This window comes from Camelus bactrianus, chromosome 12 (assembly GCF_048773025.1).
Source record: "Camelus bactrianus isolate YW-2024 breed Bactrian camel chromosome 12, ASM4877302v1, whole genome shotgun sequence".
Classification (NCBI taxonomy): domain Eukaryota; kingdom Metazoa; phylum Chordata; class Mammalia; order Artiodactyla; family Camelidae; genus Camelus; species Camelus bactrianus.
Window position 1 is genome coordinate 17,028,141 of NC_133550.1, and position 10,735 is coordinate 17,038,875.

The window sequence follows — 10,735 nt, forward strand, 5'->3', positions numbered from 1 at the left end:
TTGTTCCCTCTAAGAGCAGGGCTGGACCAGGGTGGCAGGAGCCCAGTACTTCCTGGCTAATGGAGGGAGAGGGGGTGGCTTCACCCTTCCACAATGCAATGGCAAACAGTATACTGATAAAGACACGGACTCTGGACAGATTGCCTAGGTTTGATCACAGCTCCTCAACTTAATTAGCTGAATGCTTTGAGTTTGGTTGAATGATTTAACCTCTATTCACCTCATTTTCTTTATCCACCAGTGGGGATGATAACAACAGGACCTACCCCATAGTACTGGAGGAGTAAATGAGTTCCAATATGGGAAGCACTTAGGGCTTGGCACATAACATGTGCTATATAGGTATTAGCCAGTGTTATTATTCCCCCTCCTCCATCTGCTGCCCTTGGCTGCTCTGGTGAAGGCTCAGAGAGTTATGACAATTGGATGCATACAGAGGTTTGCAAGGCAGGTGAGCAGCGAAGTTTAGGTTACTGGCAAGAGAGCTGCGAAATGACAGGTCATGGACTCAAAGTTGAATGAGGAGGGATGTGTAGGCAAAAGAGGGTGGGATATTGGGATACTGAGAGAGTAAAGAGGTCTATAGCTGGACGTCCAGGCAAGGCCAAAGAACAATCACAGTACAAAGGAATTACAAGAGGCACTGAGAGGGTAGGAAGTTGTTTTCAGAGAGCAGGGTGTACGAACTCGTGATTCTGGAGCTGGGGTATTCAAAGATGATGATTTTCAGAGTGTTTCTAAGGGAGTGGGCAGCTGAGGCTGAGGTGGAAGGATGGAAAAGGTCATGGGAGAAGAGATCAAGCCACCAGACTGGGCACCTACTAGCTGTGTGACCCTGGGCCACTTACTTGTCCTCTCTGAGCTTCACTTTCTTCATCTGTAAGAGAAGATGACACCTTCCTCCCAGAGATGTGGTGAGATCTAAATGAGATAATGTACACAAAGCAATAAGCAGGTTGTGAGGCTCATAGTAGGTATTCAACACTGCTGATTTCCTTCTTCCCCTCCCATGTGACAGAGAGGAAACAGACACGGAGGAGCAATGATAAAACCTTATTACTTGTAACAATCTGTCAGCTGGGGCCTCCTGCCTCTTGAGATCTAGGAGTGGCTCAACCTCCATTCTGCATCCTGGGGAAAGCCCAAAGTCCTCCCCCAAGACTTTATGTTGCTTCTTCTTTACATCCCTAGCTCCAAGTCCCTGCTGTCTCTGAATTGACTGACTTTACAGTGACTCTCCAGTGTCCTGGATGTGGAACTCAGCACTGTCCCTTGGTTCCTGTGGTCCCCTTTCCATCACTAAGCAGGGTCTGAGGCTCGGGTTGTGCAGTGAGCAAATTTCGACTCCCTCTCCAAGAAGACGTGGCCCAGCTGGTCAGTCCCTGCTGATGTTCTGGGCTCTGGGCATGCAAGAGCTAAGATGAGCCCAAGCCAGAAGGAGTCCAGCTCCATTCAAGGTGGGCTCTCCCAGGCTGGTCTGGCTGCAGGGTCCCCTCTGAAAGAGTGGCTCCACCAGAGTAGAATACTTTCCCCATTATCTCCATTTTGGGGATCTACTCCTCCCAGATAGGGAGAACCATGGGTATCTTTTCCATCTCATCACTTCTCTCACTGTATCCTACAGTAATAGCTAACATGTCCTATGTGCCAAACACTATGCTAAGAATTTTACATGTATTATCACTTTTAACCCTCACAATAACCCTATGAAATAGGTACTACTAATATACCCATTTTACAGTTGAAGAAATTGAGGCACAGAGAGGTTAAGCAACTTGCCCAAGGTCACACAGCTAGTAAACTAGTAATCTGTTTATATGTCTGATTCTCCTGCTCCCTGACAATATACTCTTTGAGGGCAGCGGTCAAGTCTAATTCCCCTTTGTGTTTGTGGTGTCCATCACAGGACCTCAGTCAAATAAGTGTTGGTTAAACTGGAATGAACCCAGAGGCACCTGAAAACAAATCTTTCCCATGGGTGTCAGGTCTGGAAAATAGAGGTGTGTTGCTGCCACCTTCTGGTCAGAATCTAGAATGACAAATCTGCAGTCTGAATCCATCCATGTTTATTGGGTTTAAGACTCAAAGCTCAGGAACATTGTAATTTGGGGGATGCTCCAAAATTTATAATGACCTCCTTTTTAAAGATGAGGAGAATTATCCAAGGGTGTGTAAAATAGATTAGCAGTACTTGTATTAGGAGGTCTGAGCCCTGATTTCTTTCTTCCCCTGGGCCCTTGGAGCCTCCTCTGCACCCCAGAAGCCAAAAGCCAGGGAAGTAGGCAAATTCTGTCCTCAACTTCCCCCCACACCCTCTACTCCATCCACAGTCTCAAGTCCCACCCTCACTGTAAAACTGCATCTCCATCTGCCTGCCAGGCTTTCCAACCAGCTACCCACCTCAACTGGAGAACAGGAGAGGAGTTTATGGCTACAGAATGCTAAGGGAAGCTTCTTTCTCATGGGGTGGCCTAGCGACCTGACTCAGAATCACCTGGGGGCTTATTAAAAGGCAGATTCTAATGCTCCTACCAGATCTTCTGAATCTCTAGAATTCTGCATTTTAACACACTTCTGACATGATTTTTAATGTACATGAAAATTTGAGCATACCTGGATTAAGATTTTTTTCTTTAAATTGTCCATCTTTCCCGCATTTTTTTTTGATTTTCAAACCCAGAGAATACTTGAAAAATGCTGCTATGGGCACAATATACCCTTCAATATACCCTTCTCCTGGGATATAACAATGATCAATTGATAATATTTTGCCACAATTCCTTTGAAAGTAAGTTCCAGACATCATGATATTTCACCCCTAAGCACTTCAGCATGCATTTTCTAGGAACAAGAACATTTTCCTACATAACCACAGTACTGTTAATCCACCCAGGAAATTTAACATTGATACAAAAATATTATCCAATATATAATCTGTGTTCAAATCCTCCCCACTATGGTCCCAATGTCTTTCATAATTATTTCCCCCTAATCCAGGATTCAAAGATGAAGAATTGTATTTGGTTGTCACCTGGGCAGGGGTAAGGCTGGGATGAGGTTGGCATGTTTGAGGAACTGGAAAAAGCTGAGGCTGGAGTGAGGCAGGTGAGGAGGAGAGAAGGAAAGATGAGGTTAGAGGAGAGGGAAGGAGTTGGGCATCGGGCATTGTAAACCAGAGGAAAGACTTATTTCAAACGCAATGAAAAGCCATCGGAGGGTTTTAATCAGGGGAATGACTTGATCTAGTTTATAACTTTATAACTTTTAAAAGTTCAATCTGAAGGCACTTTCATATTTGGGACATTCTATAAGACAATTCCTAGACTCTTTAAGAAGTTGGAGCCATTTTTTAAAAAGTGGACTTATTAGTTTCCAAGGGAATGTCATAAGACATTACCACAAACTTGGTGGCTTAAAACAACAGAAATTTATTCTTTCATAGTTCTGGAGGCTGAAAGTCCAGAATCAAGATGTTGGCAGGGCACACTCCCAAATGCTTTAGGGGAGACTCATTCCTTGCCTCTTCCAGATTCTGGTGGCTCCAGGCACCCCTTGGCTATGTAACTCTAATCTCTGCCTTTGCCTTCACACAGCCTTCTCCTCTCCTGTCTGTCTCCTCTTTCCTTCCTATAAAGACACTTGTCATTGGATTGAGGGGCCCAGGTAACGCAGGGTGATCTCAAGGTCCTTAATCACATCCTGCAAAGACCCTTTTCCAAATAAGATCACATACACTGGTTCTGGGATGTGGACATATGTTTTGGGGGCCACCATTCAATGCACTGCAGTGGGAGACTGTTCTAGACAAGAGACTAAGAGATATAACAACTAAACTCAATGTTCAAACTTAAATTGGATCCTGGATTTGAAGGAGAAAAAGGCTACTGGAGAAATTTGTGTATTCTATGCTATGGAATGATTATTCTTGTTCTGAGGTGTAAAGATGGGAAAGTGGTTGCGTAAGAGAATGTTCTTGTTCTTAGGAGGGCCTGCGGGAGCATTTGCGGGCGAAGTGTCATGATGTCCATGACCTTCTTTCTAGTGAGTCAGTCCCATCGTCCTTGATGTCGTTATGGTGTGAGGCAGTGGCTCTGGCTGCTGGGTCAGTGCGACCGAGAAGGAGCATTTGCGGAGTTAGTCACACCACTTATCAGAATAGAGCCCAGGCTTCTTATCCTGGTCTTCACTTGACTCTGCAGGTCTCTCTTAAGAGACTGTGCCTGATACGAGTTTGTCCCCCAAACCCCATGTTGTTAGCGGATATGCTCAGCCCTGCTCCTGGGGGGTTGCACAGTTGGAGACCTGGAGCCAGAACTTCCCTTCCCCTCAGCCTGTGGTCTGGCATGGAGTTGGCTTTGCCCATCAAACATGAGTACATATGGTCTCCTGACTGACCAATCTCATTTCCTAGCAGCTCCCCTTTGGGCTCTATGCCTTTCAGAGATGGAGTTTACTATTGGCTGGTCACTCACTGGCCAGTAGGTCCCTGCCTGGTGGGGAGGCAGGGCCATCCCAGGTGAAAGGATGAGGGAGGGGCATGGCAGAGGACTCTTCTCCCTGGCCAGCTGGTAATGAGCCCTGTAGTCTTGAGCAAGTCCCCTCTTTGGTCTGAGGGTGCAGTCAGTATGAACATTCTGTGCCAAGTTTCTAAGACCTTGAGGGATGGCTGGGGTTTGGATGGCTGAACTCCAGGGGGCACGATGGAGACAAGGGAGCCCTAGTCAGGGCCTGACGGGGGCCCAAGAGGCCTGTGGGGAACTGTGGGAATATTAAGTTGGTGGGACTGGTGTATGGAGGAGGGGTGGCAAAGCCAGGCAGAGGGGATTACACTTGAGATGTTGCAAGGAAAGGGCAGCTAACTACAAACCAAGAAAACTGGCCTGAGGTTTGGGCCAGTCTCTGGGCTTTGCTTTCCTCATTGGTAAAATAAAGGCGTTGGGTGAAATGATCTCTCATGTTCTTTCCAGGCATGTAGGTTGTTGAGTAGGGGGCTCAGGTAATAAAAAACACCTGTGATCTCATTCCCTGATGAAGGATCCATTTTCAGCATGGACGACGGTCAGAGGGTCCGAGGAGGGCTGTGATATTCTCCCTCACCCCCAGCTCTCTGTTTACTGGTATTACCCAGGAGGAGGTACAGACCTTATGCTGACCCTCCTGGCAGACTACCTCCCTCCACATAACGTCTGTAAGCCTCTCAGCTTGGAACCCCAGAAGGTTAGACCAGGTGGGAAACTCTGGGATCACTCAGGTACCACCCCACAACCTCTGCATTTTCCTGATGGAGATGCTGAGATGGGAGGTGGTAGTTACAATTCTGTGGGCTGTGAAGACACAGGCCCCTGCTCTCGGCCCCAGCAGGAGCCTGGTCAACCCCTCCCTACCCAGGTAGGGGCTTGAGCACATGCGTATGCCTGAGCTGAGACAGGACAGCTGCCAGGAGGCTCTTTTCTGCAATCATGACACTCTGCCATCCATCTGACCCCACCTCCTGCAGGGAGAAGCTGGGAGGCAGTTGAACAGACAAGTTCAAAGAATCTGATGCCCTACAAACTGCCCTGCCTACCCTCTGCCTGCAGGCTGCACAGCTGCTGATCTGACAGCTGGGCCCAGATGGGTCATAGCTTTCGGGGCCTGCGGTTCTCCCAGCCTTCAAGGGCCAATTACCAGCATCTGTTAAACGCTGTCTCGCTCTCCAGGTGATTTCTCTCAGCAGCACGCTGCTGTGCTGGCACCTGGCTGGAGAGAAGGGAAGATGGGGAAGGGGGAGATGAGTGGGAGAGAGAGGGAAAGGAGAAGTGGAAATGGAGGGAGGGGAAGAGGAGGGCAGGGTAGAGAGGGGAGCAGAGGGGAAGAGTAGAAGAAACCAAATGGGCCAGAGAAAAGCCCCTCAGGCTTTTTCTTCTCAAGGACCCAAGGCCGCCCCACCACACAGGGGAACAACCAGTCAAATGACCTCCTATTCACACGTTGGATCCCCCAGAATCTGGTCTGGTTCTTGTCCCAAAAGTCCCCCAGAACCACCCACTTGTCTACAAGGGCAGCTTAAAGCTCCTTAGGCCTTGGAAGATTTGGAATGGCCTGGGGTCGGGCTCCTGGCTGGGCTTCCTGGGAGATGATTCTTCCAGAGTGGGCCTCCTTGCTCCTCTCTGTCAGAAGATACCTGTGTCTTCTGATCTGCAGATCAGACTACAGCTCCATTCTCTGCCGCATGTAAAAGGGAAGAAGTTACATTTTTCCAGCCTACAGATGTTCTCTGTGTACTTTCAATTTTGGGGTTAAGTTCAGCCAAGACTCCTGGAAAGACTGAAAGGAAGCAGCAGATCAGTTTTGTTGACCAGGCACTGCAGACAGAGGAAGGTCAAAACCCAAGAAAAGGAAGGGGGGCGTGGAATCTTCACTCCCCCAGGACAGTGTACTGGGAAGGGGACGATACAATTTTAGAAGGGTCTTAATATTTTTATTATTAATTATTTTTCTAAATTCTATGAACTATTGCATAAGCTTTTATATTAAAATGCTTTTGCCAGGAAAAAATAGAAAACCCAACCCAAAATGACCTAAACAATAAAAGGAATATAACTTCACATAATGAAAAACCCAGAGGCAGAGAAGTTTCAGGACTAATTCATTCGGGGGCTCAACATCCTATCAAGGACCAGGTTCTTTGCATCTTTCTGCTCTGTCAGGCTTGGAGTGCTAGCTTTTGTCATCATGTGTGCTCCCTCTTGGTAATAAGATGACTGCTGCAACTTCAGATATCATGTGCTCACAAAATGTCAAAAGTTGCAAAAGAGAAAATCCTTTCCCTGTGTTCCCTTTTAAAAGCAAGGAAATTCTTCCAAGAACACGTTCCCCCACCAACCACCATCCAGCAGATATCACCTCACCTCTCATTTCCATAACTGAATCACATGCTGGTTCCTTAACCACTCCTGGCAAGAGAAGTGGAATTACCTTGATCAGTTTAGACTAAGATTCACCCTGGAGGCGGAGAGACCCAACCTCCCCTGATGCACATAGGTGTCCAACACCAGAGCAGAAGTGGGTTGCGTTGGTAGAAAAAACCATCAGCTGGGAATGGCTTTGGGGTAAATATGTATTAGTGGCTACCACACATGCCCGCCTCTTCTGACATGTGGCATATACTGCCTTGAATTAGGACTGTGCTTATGTGATCTGTCTCTACGATCAAAGAGGGACAAAAAAAGCTAACTGTATTCTCTGGAGAACTCAAAACAGTGACTTGCACCAAAATATATTCTCTAAAAATAATTAAATTTAAAAACTGTAATAACTGTTATAATGTATAATTGGACATGACCTACCATGCCCACGTCAAGGGGCATTTCAGCATTAGTTTGCTGTTGGGCTAGACATCTCCTGTGAGTCAAATGAGATATTTGATAAGAACAGAGTGGGGGAGTGGTGAAGGGTGACAGCAGTGAGATTGTATTTATACCCACCTCCCCAATGAATTAACTTGTGAATGTAAACAAAACTCCTGTGTAATTAGAAGTGCTTTATATTCCGTTCTTGTTTTTAAAAGAGAGAGAAAAAGAAATCTTTTGGTGGTGAGACAAGTGTTTAAAAGCATTTTCTGTATTATGACTAAAGGAGACATGTCTCTAGTTCTGTGAGGTTCATTGCTGCTGAGTAGTTCTCTCCGGCCGCAGAATCAGAGGGAGCGTTACAGGAGGAGGAGGAAATACTGTTTTTCCAGAGCCTGCTCAGGGCTGACAAACTCAGGGACACCAGGCTCTTAGAATGAATGGGGCAGTGACAGGCTAATGAGATGTCTGCAAAAGGGACTTTCTCCACCCTAACTCACTGGGCGTTTTTCCTTCACTTTCTGCTGGCCTGTGTCTCTTAGACGGACGCCCTGGCATTGGGCTCCAGGAGCCATCTGCCTGGGTCATCTCTGCCAGCTTCACCTCGTGGCCTTAGCTGACAGAAGCTGACCATCCTGGCCCCAGTGCTTAGGGAAGCAACGCTCCAGGTGCGAGCTGTCCTGTCTGCCCAGAGGCTGCTGTCTTGTCAGCAAGAGCCCAGGTAGGTGGTAGCAGCTACCCTCCAAGGACAGACACCGTATCTCTATGATCTGAGAATTGATTCACTGAGTTCAGAGGGGGGCCTGAACAAAAAAGCCCCCTCTCACTAGGGAAGCTACAGCCTGGATAGTGGGGACCAGCTGGCTTTGCCCATCTGGATCAGTGTGCTGCCACCTTGTCCCAGGAACGGGGCTCCTGGGAGGTGATCTGGCAATAGCACGAGATCTCCTTTCTCTGATGGTGGCTCCACCCAGTGCTCTAAGCAAAGGCTGGCCTCTATGGCCCTTCACCCCAAGGACTGGAAAGGCAGCTACAACTTCCTCTGGAGCTGCTTGGAGGCTGCTCAGCAGAGTGGAGTGCCAGCTTTGGAGTCAGAGTTCTGGGGTCAAATTTCAGTTGGGCCACTTGTTCTGTAGCCTTAGGCCAGATGCTTAATCTTGCCAACCTTTGATTTCCTCAGCTGTGGAAACGGGTGTGACAAGATCACCTCACGCGTGTTGTGAAGATCATCAAACACCCAAGATGTGAAAGGGCGTTCCTCCCCTTCCCCCCACAACCCCACTCAGGGCTCCCACACACCTTCCAGAAGTCAGAGGCCTGAAGGTAGGCTCCCTCCAAGCTCAACCTCACCTGGGCCACCCCTGGCCTGACAGTGGGCTGTTCAGCAGACTTTCACTGGAGCAGAGGCATCTCCCAGCTGCTTCCCAAACACTTAGGACGACAGGTAGACCTCACAGCCATTCTCTCTCACCTCAACTCAAAGCAGCTCTGCTGGGGTGCTCGCTGGACTCTCCTACTGGCCAGCAGCCTCCGTGGGGTGGAAGCAGACTGTTCTACCCGTCAGGTCAGGTGAGGGCAGCCTATAAGCTGCACAGCCAGAATCTGGGGCTCCAGCCAATCCTGACAGTGCACCCTCCTAGGCTTTCTTTCTCCATTTATCCCCATCAAGCCTCAGCAGCATCAGCAATGGCTGCAGTTCTGAGCCCAGATTTTCCATTTGCGCTCAAGGGCAGATCAGATGATTGTCAGCCACAAAGCAATGACCTAGACCTTGGGGTATATTTGTTCTTGCTGCAGGCTAACTTCTATTCCCTCTCTCGCCAGCACAGGAGGGGGAAGTCATCACTGCAAGGACAGATCCCTCCCCAACCTCTGGCACTTTGCTTTTCCAATTCCCCAGGCTCTGTACCACAGGAATACTTTTTCTCAGCTAAACTCTTCTCTCACCTTTTCACCCCCACACCTTTGCAGCTGCTTAAATGTTTCCAACCCTTTCACATCTTGGCACATGAAGATAATTCACCTGTGTAAGACTAACTGAGTTAATTGGAGGGGCTTGTGCCTGGGCAGGGATGGCTGGCCTTGGGGATGGAGACTCTCCAGGTTCCACAAGGCTGTTCTGAAAATTGAGGGATTATAATCGGCAAGCCCTGAATTCTATTTTCAGGGCACCCCGCTTGGGACCTGCTGCCTCAGAAAATGGACCTTTCAGGTACTGTCAGGCATTATGCTCAGCTGAAGCTGGATGATTCTCGTCCGTTCCTTCTCATATACAAATGTCCCGTTTCCTCCAGTGCTTGCACTGCGGCAATCACCAGATAGCCCAGGTTGGGAAGGTCTCTGAGTACAGCTCAGGTGGCCAGCCTTTCCAAGGTTCATTTTCACCCCAGACCTCTGCATGCTCAGGCTGAGAAGGAACATGGCCCATCATTCTGAGTAGCAATAGCTGGTTTTGCACTCAAGGATGAGGCTGGGCCTTGCTCTGAAGGGCGTAAGACTATGGATGCTCTCACAATGAATGCTGCAAGACCCTTCCAAGCAAAGTCAAAGCAGCTCAGGTTGGAAGCTATGCTGTGCTCCAAGACAGAATGTGCATTTTAAAAATTATCTCCCTGAAGATTAAGGGAGTGGAGGTGAGCAATGGGTAAGGGGTGAAAACACCATTGGGAAAAGAGATGGTAACTGAGCACCATCGGGTAAGCTCAGCCATGGAGCAAAGGTGAGTAGGCCTGCAGCTCTGCACCCACCACCTCCTGCCACGTGTTTGGCCTTCCCACCCAGACCGGCCCTCAGGCACAACTCACTCCTCCCTTCTGCATGACCTGGCCCTCTGATCATCGATGTCCTTTTCCATTATTCAGTTCAACTCTATACGGCCACACCACTGTACCTGCACACCAATCACCAAGCTCTCCAGCCACCCACATTCATGTGCATTCTTCCCCCATCCTCATCTTCTCAGAGTTGCCCCCTGCCCCCTCAAGAACCACACTCCACGCTGCTTCCCGTAGGTGCTCGGAAGAGGGTCCCAATCAGGGAACTCTCCTCTCTTCAATCTTTCCACACATATACTCCAATTTTCCTTATTAATCCCCTACTTCAAAGATTCTTCATAACATACAGGGGTCAAGCTCTGACACCCTAACAACCCAAGGCTACTGTGATTTTGCATCTCTGCCAACTCCACTTTCTCCAAGCAGTTAACTTTTTAAAGTACAATCTTATTTGTTATCGTAGGTTTTGACTAAGTATGGAAGAAATCAGAATTCCAAGCCCTTCCCAAATGACTCTAATATTTTATTAAATACTGATGCAATTGTCCTGGCCGTCTGGCTGCTGACTTGTATTTTGGCTCTACCATTTACTAGCTATATTCCCTATCTCCTTGCTACTCCTTGTGTGGT